Source organism: Tupaia chinensis, unplaced genomic scaffold (assembly GCF_000334495.1).
Source record: "Tupaia chinensis unplaced genomic scaffold, TupChi_1.0 Scaffold144487_1, whole genome shotgun sequence".
In the NCBI taxonomy this organism is placed as follows: domain Eukaryota; kingdom Metazoa; phylum Chordata; class Mammalia; order Scandentia; family Tupaiidae; genus Tupaia; species Tupaia belangeri.
This window is the reverse complement of record NW_006204346.1, coordinates 77319-89705: the sequence shown is the minus strand read 5'-3', so window position 1 is coordinate 89705 and position 12387 is coordinate 77319. Positions and strand designations below refer to the sequence as shown.

At 38.7% G+C, this 12387-nt stretch overlaps 1 pseudogene; it reads left to right on the top strand.

The window, feature by feature from the left end:
* Positions 1-12387, top strand: part of LOC102487825 (protein CDV3 homolog) — a 44971-nt pseudogene that overhangs the window by 28426 nt on the left and 4158 nt on the right.

Here is a 12387-nt window from a genome sequence, read left to right as displayed (position 1 = left end):
ATGATGGGTGTTAAAAAAAAACTAATCTGTTGTCTAAAAAAAAAAAAATACATAGTGATAAAGTATTAAGGGCAATAGTTTTTTTTTTTTCCTGAAGTGGAGAAAAATAGAGACATTCCCTCAAAACAATTCATAACATATATGATTATGGCTAATAATTCTTGTTTCTGCTCAGACTCCTGAATCTGTGTGTAGTCACAGCTGTGTTCCTGGATTCCAAAAAATTCCACAAGAAGGAAGACCCGTTTGCTGCTTTATTTGTGTCTTGTGCCCAGAGTCAGAAATTTCAAATCAAACCAGTATGAAATATATAACTACACTATTAGTTCCTACAAATGCTCAATAAAAATAAAACTGTTACTATTAGAAATAAAACACGGGTGTCAGAAGGTGATGTGGTTGTGAAGACACTGTCCCATGTGGCTGACTGTGGTTTAATTCCCAATCATGAGACTTGAAAGTCATGCCAGGTGCATATGCATGTATGCCCCAAATCTCCAGAGCAGAAAGGAAAAGAAAAAGTAGCAGCAAGGTCATCTCCTCTGGGAGGTGATTTCTCACTTTCTGTTTCTCTGGTGAACACACTCGCCAATAATAGCGAAACACTCTCTCTCTCTTTCTCACACACACACACAGAGAAGAAATGAATAATAGAGCACCAGTGTTCTTAATTCACATATCCATCATATTGGTGTATTTTATAAACACTATTATTATGCTACTTGTGTAAACTGTTATCTGGCCATGCTCATTTTATTAGGCTCAACTCCAAAATGATTTCCAATGGACGCCCTTGCACTTTTATGCTGGGTAAGACAGTGTCAATCTTAAATCTCACACTGGTCCACACGAGTCATGAAATGAAAGATGTGTCATCATCGAGGTTACCTATGGATGCCTTAAACTTTGAATCTGACTTTTATACCCAGATGATAAACACAGTGGAATTACAGATAAATTATTATAAAAATATTTAAAACTTTTTCAACCATGTTCAAACACCTGTGCAATTAAAAATAAAAAAATTGACTAAAAGCAAAATCTCACACTTTAAATTATATTGCAGGAAGAAAAAGAAACATAGTTTAAAGATTGGAGACTCAACATTCTAAAAATTTTCACACTTGGGCACCTCACAATTTGCCATCACACAATATATAAAATCAAACAATTATCCAAATAAAATGTGGTACTGCCAAATGTGAAATATGGAAAAATATAAGAAATCATGCTTCCATTTTTCCTGTATATGGCTTGAATAAATATGGCTTGAATTCTTCCATAAATATTATGCAATGGAATAAATATGGCTTGAATTCTTCCATAAATATTATGAATGTCAGACATTCTAACAGTAGAAATCATTTGATTTTCATCACTAGTAAAAATAGATATTTATGTTCATGTTAGAGTATGCCAAGAAAAAATTCTTTTTTGTGAAGAATTGCAAAAACAAATAAGTGTGCAAAACAAGAAATAAAAATAGAAGTATGGAGATAGCCCATGGCATGATGGTTAAGGTGACTGAATCCCACATGACCCAAATTGTGACTTGAGTCCCAAATATGATGACTTGAAAAATACACCAGGAAATTTTATGTTGTGTAAAATAATGATAAGAGGAAAAACTGGTGCAGAAGGTTTTGTGGCATGACCATTTTACATAGACGGTGCTGTCTCAAGTTCTTTCTCTCTCTGGGTTTCTCTCTCTAGTGAGTGAATGTGCCTCCTGGTGTATTTTTTTTTTTTTAGAAAAATGAATAATATGGGCCAGTAGGTGGTATGATTCATAAGGTACTGGACTTCCACATGACGAACAATAATTCAAGTCCCAGACCTGGCCACTTCCTTTCCCACTTTTCCTCTCTCTTTCTCTCTGTGGTGAACACACATGCCCTGGAGCAAATTTAATACATAATAATAAATAAAATATATAATTATTTTTAAAAAGAAAAAGAAACAAATGAATAGAGAAAGGAAGGGTTTGGGAACCAGAAGAAAACAAACATAAACATGTGGGTTCCAAACCTATTCCAGAGACAGAAGTCTGGAGTATCTGCTGACTCTTGGAATAGGAATAGGTAATGCAAGAAAAAAAATGTGATTAATTATTATTCTAATTATTTTTTTCTAAGTACTATTTATATATATTTTCTCTTGTTGCTTTCAAGACTTTTCAGTTTTGACTTTTGTCAATTTGATTATAATGTATTTTGAAGTATTCTTTGGTTTGATATTTCTTGAAAATTTTAAGCTTGATAAATCTAGATGGTCATATCAATCTTTTTTTTTAATATTTTAGTTTCTTTTATACATTCAATCACTATACATCACTTAGCTTGTAAGGTGAATTTTTCAACATAAATATATTTCTCACAAGTCCAGTTAGGAATACCCTACATGTTATCATCAAGTAATAATCCATTTCTATGTCCCATAAATGCTTCTCTGTTTTTCTCCTTAATATCTTTCCTCAGACTCTTCTCACATTATCATCCCACATTGGGATCTTAACTGCCATGACACCTGCTGATCCCTACTATAATTATTTGAGAAGATATTGGGTTGTTGGAAGAGTCACAATGTACTTTTGGATTTTTTTCCTTTCCATAGAAAAATGTGTCATGATTTTGTCCACAGCCCAATACTATTGCCTCAGCATTACCAAAAGTAAATAAATACTTGAGAAAATATTAGGTACACCACCTATTTATCTAATAAATAAATAAATAAATAAATAAATAAATAAATAAATAAATAACAAAGTAATTGAAATGCAGACATATTAATTTCCATGTCTGTGGATGTTTTCCTGCAACTTAACAATAGAAGTGAGTATGGCCAACAGAAACCACGTAATGTATAAAGGCAAAAAATATTACCAGCCTCACAGGGAGAAAAAGAGATTTACAAACTATGCTTTCAAATGTATATAAATGGATACCTCAGAAAGAACATTCCATCCTTCCATCATATAATTATAATGCCCATTCCTCAAACAATAGCTATATAGAAGCAATCAAATCCCATTCAAGATTTAAATCTTTTGAAACAGTTTTCTAGGAACTGCAGTTGTCATAGTCATTTATCGCTGAATTCCAACATGGCCAAATGTAGTTTGAGTCCCAAACACGGTGTTTTTTTTTTTTTTCCACAACAGGGTTTTTGAATTTTGAAACTCATGCCAGGAAGGTGTGTGTACATGTCCGAGATCCTGGGAAGAGAATGGAGAAAAAGAGATTGCAGCATGACTATTCTCTCTGAGAATGATTTCTCACTTTTCCTCTCACTGAGTCTGTCTATTCTCTCTCGTACTTGCAAGCACACATGCCCTAAGGCAAAAACCTCTACAAAAAAAAAAAGAAAGAAATTAACTTGTTTTAAACATTTACATGAGACTATTTATGATAATATTGATAGAAAAATTAAATTGTACAGTAAGAAAAGTATGTACATAAAGTGACATGTTATATACAAGAAAAAATTAATAGAAATTAGGATAGAGATAGGAGTTAGGATATTCTAGGGAAACAAGATATTGTTCTCTTTATATTAAAAAGAAAATTATTTATTTCTGTTGTGATGAACAAATATGATAAGCCATGGAAATATAAAATTTATATTAAGGAAACCAGAGGAGAGTGTAGAGAAGAGATCTGGAATAAATTCTCATCATTGATAGTAACATTCAGAGCCACAAGATGGGCCAACCAAGATCCTCAGATGCTGTGGCTCTGTTTTAAATCATTTTGGTGCCACCTGAAGCTTAAAGAATTCTCCCAGTGTCGGGAACCAGCAGTTAGCCTAATGGCTATGTCGCTGGATTCCCATGTAGTCGACTGTGGTTCGCATCCCGGACCCGGTGGCTTAAAACTCACGCTGGGCGCGTGTGCGTGTGTGCCCAAGATCCCGAGGGGAGAATGGAGGAGAAGGGATTGCGGCATGACCATCCCCCTAGGGGATGATTTCACACTTTCTCTCCATCTCTGTCTATGGAAAAAAAAAAAGAATTCTCCCAGTGTCATCAACATAGACTCTTAATTTGGTATATATTGGTATTACCTCAGGGATGTATCTGTGGAAAATTACACAAAAGTCTCCATTTCCTTTAACATGACAATCAATTTGTGAAGCTGAATTGCTGGATCTTTGTTGGGTCACCAGATGCAAAGCAGTGTGTCCAGTGCCCAGCTCAAGAGTATTCAAATAGTGAAAGAACTCACTGCCTTCCCAAGACTGTGACATTTCTGGCTTTTGAGGATGCTTTGGGGACAGCCATGGCCTGCATGGCTCTGTGTTTCTTTGTCCTCACAGCTGTTGTTTTGGGAGTCTTTGTGAAGCACCGAGACACTTCTATTGTCAAGGCCAACAACCAGGCTCTCAGCTTTATTCTGCTCATCTCCCTCCTGCCATGCTTACTCTGCACCTTGCACTTCATTGGCCATCCTAATGCAGTCACCTGTGTCCTCCAACAAGTCACATTTGGCCTTGTGTTCACTGTAGCTGTTTCCACTGTCTTGGTCAAAACCATTACTATGATTCTGGCATTTAAAGCCATAAAGCCTGGAAGAACTATGAGGTGCTTGCTGCTATCAGGGGCTTCCAACTCTGTCATTTCCATTTGCTCTGTGTTCTAAATGATTATCTGTGGAATTTGGCTGAGAACCTCTCCCCCTTTCATTGACATAGACTCACATTCTGAGCCCAGAAACATCATCGTTGTGTGCAACAAGGGCTCAATCACGGCCTTCTACTATGTCCTGGGTTACCTGGGCTTCTTGGCTCTGGGGCGCTTCACTGTGGCTTTCCTGGCCAGGAACCTGCCTGACGCATTCAATGAAGCCAAGTTCCTCACATTCAGCATGCTGGTGTTCTGCAGTGTCTGTGTCATATTTGTCTGCATCTATCACAGCACCAAGCTGTGTGCAACAAGGGCTCAATCACGGCCTTCTACTATGTCCTGGGTTACCTGGGCTTCTTGGCTCTGGGGCGCTTCACTGTGGCTTTCCTGGCCAGGAACCTGCCTGACGCATTCAATGAAGCCAAGTTCCTCACATTCAGCATGCTGGTGTTCTGCAGTGTCTGTGTCATATTTGTCTGCATCTATCACAGCACCAAGCGGAAGTTCATGGTGGCCATGGAGGTCTTCTCCATCTTGGCCTCCAGTGCAGGGGTCCTAGGGTGCATCTTTGTGCCCAAGTGCTATATTATTCTAAGGCCTGATAAGAATTTCTGGAAAGCTTTAAAAAAACAGAAGAGGTTACAAATAAAATATAAGGTTCATATCATAAGACTGTGTCCAATTTTAAGGCTTCAAACTAGAAAGATGTTGATTTTATATTCTTATAAAGTAATTAAAAATGACTAATTTCTTAAATTCATTTCTAAAACAATCATGGTATGCATCTAATCTTTGACATTTTTTATACTTTCAACTATTATCAGTATCTTAGATTAATGGGTATTTCTTAAACTATGGGTATTGATTAATGGCAACATTTTATTAATTATTTAGTATTTATTGTGTTCTCCTTGAAAGCTTTTTATGTCCATATAGTCAAAAATAATGTCTTTACTTCCATATCTGGTTTATTGATTTGTATTTCCTCTTTCTATTCTAGAAAGGTCTTAACTTATTTAACTTTATTATTTTGATAACCATAATTTATTTTAATTTGTCCAGAGAGTCAGGGAGAGTGAGAAAGCAAACCCTCAGGTCTGAGACTCAAACTGCTGTCTATAATGTGGCAGTCCAGTGCCCTCAACTACTTCGCCACCTGCTGGCCACTGAAATTCAGACATTTTGCCAAGGACATAGACTGAGGAAGGAACAGTACTTTAATAAGTAGTGCTGGATATAGTGACTATTCATGTCAGAAAGAAAAAATTACAAACTTAAGTGTAAGATGCAAAACAGGACTACAGAGGAAATAATAGGGGAAATGCCTCAGGTATTGATCTGGGCACAAATTTTTAAAAGAAGACCTAAAAATCAGAGGTAAGAAAAGAAAAAAATAAATACACCTGATATGGCAAACTAAAATGATTCTGCAGAGTAAATAATCAACAGGGTGAACATACATGCTTCAGGAGAGGGTCAATGTATTTTCAATCTATTCATCTAGTGAGGGATTAATATTCAGAGTACATAAGAAAGTCAATAAACCCAAAAGCAAAAACAAAACAAAAACCTGATTACAGAATGAAATCAAGACATGAATAAACATTTCTAAAGAAGACATGATAGCCAAGTATGTGGAGCAAAATGCTCAATATCATTAATTACTAACAAAATATAAATCAAAACTACAATGAACTTTCACTTTACCCTTGTTAGAATGACCATTTTCTATGAGGCAAAAATAACAAATGTGAAGTGATAAAACATGACACATTGCAAGGTTAACTTACATGGCAAGGCTTACAGTTTATATCTCAAGACCTTCCTGAGTGTGCTGGGCATATTTGTACCCACATAGTGGGGCTAAATGAGGCTTGGGGTAGATAATGTATTGAGATGCTTTGGGGAGTGCCTGTTTCTCTATGGACCTCTCTAGTTTCCTTTTTGTCTCTTTTACTCATGGAAAGAATAAACTTTGAAGCAGTCTTGTGGTTTTTTGGAGTGGGGTTGCCATAATGCATGTGTGCTCACCAAAGAGACAAAAACAAAGTGAGGGAAAGTGAGAAATCACCCCCCACCCTGGGGGCTAGCCATACCACAATCCCATCTCCATTCTCCTCTAAGGATTTTGGGCTCTCTCTCCCTCTCTCTCTGTCTCTCTCTCTCTTTCACACACACACACACACACACACACACACACACACACACGTGTGCTCAGTGTGATTTATAAGATGCCAGGTCTAAACTTCAAACCATAATGAGTTATACTGGAGTCCAGTGACTTAACCACCACACCACTTGCTGGCAATTTTGAAACAATTTTTTAAATTTTTAAATTGAACAATGCTGGGCTAGCAGCTGGCATGGTCAGGGTGCTGGATCCCGCATGGTCAACTACATGGTTCAAGTCCCAGAATGGATGGCTCAAAAAAATGGACTGCACATGTAAGCATACATACAGAGAATAGTACAAAGAGAAAGAAGGAGAAGGGATTGTGGGTTGCTCATATCCCTTAACTGGTGCTTTCTCATTCTTTCTCGCTCTTTCACTCTCTGGTTCTCTTTAGTGGCAAGTACATGCACCCTATATCAAAAATTAAAAACAAAAAAAACTAACTGTATTCTGAGTCAATAGTTTGGAACAGTGCATGTTGTCAAAGACTACCCAGGAAGTTCCCTGAGAGTCCCTTGACTTTTACCACCATTCCTCCTCCTGCTGTGACTAAGGAGGAGTGGGTCTGTGCCCCACCAGAAAATCAGCAAAGGCCTGGGAGGCCAGGGAGGTGTGAGTAGAATGCCTGGGCTGGCCATGATCCTGCAAGTATTTCCATCATTGAGTGGGTCTCACAAGGCCCTAAGTGTCCTTCAGGAGGCTGGAGAATCCATAGGCAGAAAAAGGCCTTGCAAGGCATTTCTGGGCTGACCTGGTGTTATGGGTTTGGACATGGCTCCTGAAATATTTTCTTTGTTTCTTTTTCATTTCTTTTTCTTTCTTTCTTTCTCCCTTCCTTCTTTCTTTACTTTTTTTTTTTTTAAATTTGTCATTTGACTTTTACTTATTTTAAGTCTGATGATGGCATATTTTATATATCTGTGCTGATAGCATATCCTCTTTAGTTTAATCCTTTTAATAAGTTGGCAAAAGCACCATTACCAATAACTCATATACTAAAATTCTAGTTTTTATGTGATTTTGAACAGTTGTCTAAAGATGATTATAAAATAAAACTTAGTCTGACTTAGATAAAGAATAATTCAAGAGCCAGCATGTGACTTGGTGGTTAAGGCACGGGACTCCCACATGGCTAACTGTAACTCAGGTCCTAGACCTGGTGGCTTGCTTTTTCATACTCACTCTCTCTGGTCAAATTTTAAAATTAAAAACAAATCATAATTAAAAGTAAATAAATAACTCTTTAGAAACATATTGAAAAGTAAAATTTAACTTGATATTATATCTCAGCATGCTGGTTTTCTAAAGCATCTGATCTTACAAATCATTTATAAAGTATGCAAAATATTCTTCACTTGATAGTAAAATATTATTCATTTGATAGTATACTCAAACTACACTAAGATGTCTTTCAATAAGTAAAAGGTAGTGTTTCAGAGAATTCCCTCCCTGAGCACCCTGGACTCATGCGTACCCCTCATATGGGCTGGTTGGGGCTGGGGGGTGAATCATGGCATAAAGATTCTGGTGTGGGTGTGGTATCTATCTTTTTCTATCTCTTGGTCTCCCTTGGCCATGGAACATACAAATCAATAAGCTTTAAAAATGTTACTTTTTGAGCCAGTCAAGTGGCATCGTGGCTAAGGCAGCTAGATCTGTCATGGAAGAATGCAGGGTTCAAGTCCCAGATCTTGCAGCTTGAAAAATATGCTTGACATGTGTGCATGTGTGCACAAAATTCCAAGAGGAGAATGGAGAAGAAGGGATTGTGGCAAGGCCCTCCTCTCTGGGGAGTGATTTTTCACTCTCCTTCTTTTTATTTTCTCTCTCTTTCTCCCTTTAACACCAATAACACATCCTATAGCAATAAAAAAAAAGTAAAAACCTAAAGAAAAATGTTTTTATTTTCATCAACATGAGTTCAGCAAAAATAATTTATGGAGAATATGCATATGGGTAGTGTGACATATGTGCTCATCAGTGTTTCTCTGTGATGGTGAGCTGGGAGTGAGGCTGCACATACACAGGAAAAAAAATTTTGGCTTTCCATGAGTCATGGAGAAAATATGGCACATTTCTGATTAAGTAGTTTCAGAACATATTAAGGAAAATGGTAAAGGGATCACTAGTGACCCATTCCCTTATATAACACTGTATGGTAAAGGCTTAACTCAGCAGTCCAGAATATGAGAGCCAGCAAATTCCAAAGGCCTGTCCTGAAAGCTTGGTTCTAGGTAGACCACCTCTGAATCCTTCCTGATCATGTTTCTTTGTGCTTGAGGCTCTGGGCAGCAGTATAGCTATTTGAGTTCTGAGGTCTAGGGACAGTCACAACAATTATAAAAGTCATGGGGAGTTATTTTACCCCGGGACCAGATACCACTCGATAAAAACTTGACACCAAGGCTTGAATGACCTTCCTGAGTTGGCAATACATCACACATTGTTGCTAGAAGAATTAAACATGTGTCTGTATAGCTCCACTTGGAGGGAACACCTGGAAGATTGTTCTGGCTTCTTCTGGACTTCAGCCTAGGCACATTTCCCTTTGCTTATATTCATGTAGATTGTCTCATTGTAACAGCCTGTGATCATGAGATAGACAGGTTCCCTGTATTCTGTAAGTCTTTGTAAATATTTGAGCCCAAAATGGTCTTGGGAAACTTGGGATCCCCAGTGGTATTGGCAAAATGACCATGACTCACTACATGGATGTATCCTATGAACAGCTCTCAACAGAGAACAAGCTTTCTGGCTTGAGGATGGGAATTCCAGTTTGGACTGACAGCATTTTTTAGGAATTCATACCACTAACAACTGGTGGAGAAACTCTACTTAAGTAAAATAGGAACAAAGCACCTTTGTGGCATGGTTGGGGTGTGTTTTCCTCACAGTGAGGAAGGAGATGAGCAACAAAAAATCTGCCAGGGCATCAGTGATCAGCCCTGTAGACACATGGAGAAGCCATCATGGTTGCTCTCCTGGTCTGGGTATTGGCACCAGGGCAATCCAACAGCACACACTGCTTCCTTCTCCACTGAAAGAAGCAAACTGGCTAGTGTGGGTCAATCATAGAACACCAAGCCACCAACCTGTATGGCACCCAGTGGCAGAATTTTGGGTTCTTCCCAGTTTTTTTCTACTTCCCCTCTATAGTCAGTGGACTTATTTTGCTTTACGGACATGCTCAGGGTGATGAGGCCCTAGATGTCAACAGCCCTGCCTGTAAGCACTCCAAGTGTTCAATGTGTAACCCTGCCCCTCAGAAACCACTGTGTTGTAACAGCTGGAGCCAAGCCAGGCTCACTTGGACCCCAACTTTTGTGGGGCCAACTCTCTCCCTGAGTATTCAATGGGGCCATGGCCACAAAAAGGCCCCTTTAGATCTAACGTGCACAGTGTAATGCTGCCAGAGGACTCTGGCAACTCTGGGTCCTGCTGTCTTTTATCAAAAAACTTGTAAGTTCTCCCCTGCATAGATTCCAGTGCAATACCTAGGGCAAACATGACTGCAACCAACCAATTTACTACAAATAACAGTAATAGCGACAATAATAAGATTTTTTTAAGAAACTGTCTTCACTGGGGAAAAAAGAGAAAGGAGAGTGAGAGAGAAATAAGTGAGAAAACATCTCCCAGGATTATAACCATTTCACAATTTCTTCTATTCTATTGTTCTCTCAGGATTTGGGGCACACATGCACACATGCCAGGAGTGATTCTCAATCTGCTGTGTCCAAGACTTGATCCACAAAATTGGCCATGTGGTATCCAACTGCCTTAACCTATATGCCATTTGCTGACCTGAAATGACATTTTTAACTATGCAATTATAATCTTCAGAGCACTTTATTTCTCGTAACCCCACCCCCACCAGCAGCAAATGAACCTCTATTAGACCTATTTACTTTTTTGACTCTTGCCTAACCATCTTCTTAATCTTCCAAGCAGATGGAAGTGGCAACTGAAAGTTGCACAAATATTAGAAGGAAGGGTCCTCAATTCTGGGAGGTAAGGAAGCACTTTTAGAGGCTTAGAAGCCCAGTTGGTTCCTGGTCCCCATGGGCTTTCTCATATGTCTTGTACTTCTTATATGATTTGTACTCCCTAAGAACATGCCCAGGCAGGGGCCACTTTATGTTTTCAGAATGGAAGTTGTAAAATTTTCTGGAGAGGCCTCTCACAGTCAGCTACCAGAACACATTTCAGGTGAAAACAGGTCTCATCTCCGAAACTCATGGGATGGCCTCTGCTCATCCCATGTCTTTATTTGCGTTTGGGTTTTTGCTTGCTTGGTTTTGGTTTTCATCATAGGGTGCATGGCAATCCTGAAGAAAGACAGAAAAGGGAAAACTGAGAAATCATTCCAAGGGTTATGGCCATGTAACAATCCATTCTCCTGTTAGGATTTTGGGCACTCACACAGGTGGGGACACGTTTAAGAGAGAGAATCTGAGGTGTGGGGACATGCTCTGAGCAAACACCATGTGCTCTTTTGGGGTTTGGCAGAACTTTATAACTTGTCTTTCCTTGACCTTGGCTGCAGACAGAGCAAGGGTGGGAATTACTAGGGGTGTTCCAACAGACACATCTGATGAACTTCAAGAAACATCTTGACCCCAATTAGTAAAGTCCAATCCCTGCTCTGCATCTGAAAGGTTCTTTAGCCTTCTCTGGGTGTGGTGGTGCACTCCTTATGGAGAAGTTCTTCAGCTCCTTCCCCACACCTAACAGCTAGTTCTCTGCATTAGAAAAGAAGATGAGATTTTCTCCTGATGGAATTATCACCAAGGGATACACCTGACCCAGTGTGACTAAGCCCTCCTAGATTTGTTAATTACTTCTTATTGTCTGTAACATGGCAACCAATCTATGATGTGTCATGAAACATACATGAGTAATGTCTCCTTGTACTATAAATAAAGACGTCCAGTTTGTCTGGGTGCCACAAGTTGCTTGGGCTACCTAGGCTCAGGCTGCCTGTGTCCATTTCTACTCTATTCCTTTGTCTCATTATTTCCAGTTCCCCAGTCCTGGCAAGATGGAGGTCTTTCTCTTTCTCATCCTCTTTCTCTTCCTCACCAGCAGCCCCCTGATCATGGTTCAGCCAGACCCAAGCCCTGGGGCGGACACCGACACACACACACACATGCACATATGCCTATTATGATTTTCAGGCCACTTAGGGACTCAAACCACAGTTGACCATGAGCAAATCCAGTGCCTTAACCAGTTTGCCACATACTGGCCCCCAAAAGTGACAAAGTATTTGAACATAGTTTACCACAGATAAATGAGTTTCTATTAACTATGTAAACATTATTAGAAATTAGAAATAAATAGAAGTGAAAAAGAAACCCCAAATCATATAGCCAGTTGATCTTTCACAATTGTACAAAGCAATGCAGTAGAGAAAAGAAAGTCTTTTTAGCAAATAGTGCTGGATATGCACCTGCAGAAATATGAAGCTGAATCCTATCTCTCCCATTAACAAAAATCAGCTAATAATTGAGCAAAAATTTAAATATAAAACATCAAAATACAAAACTAGTGGTAGAAAATGTAGGGCAAACTTTAGAAGATGTTGGTAGGA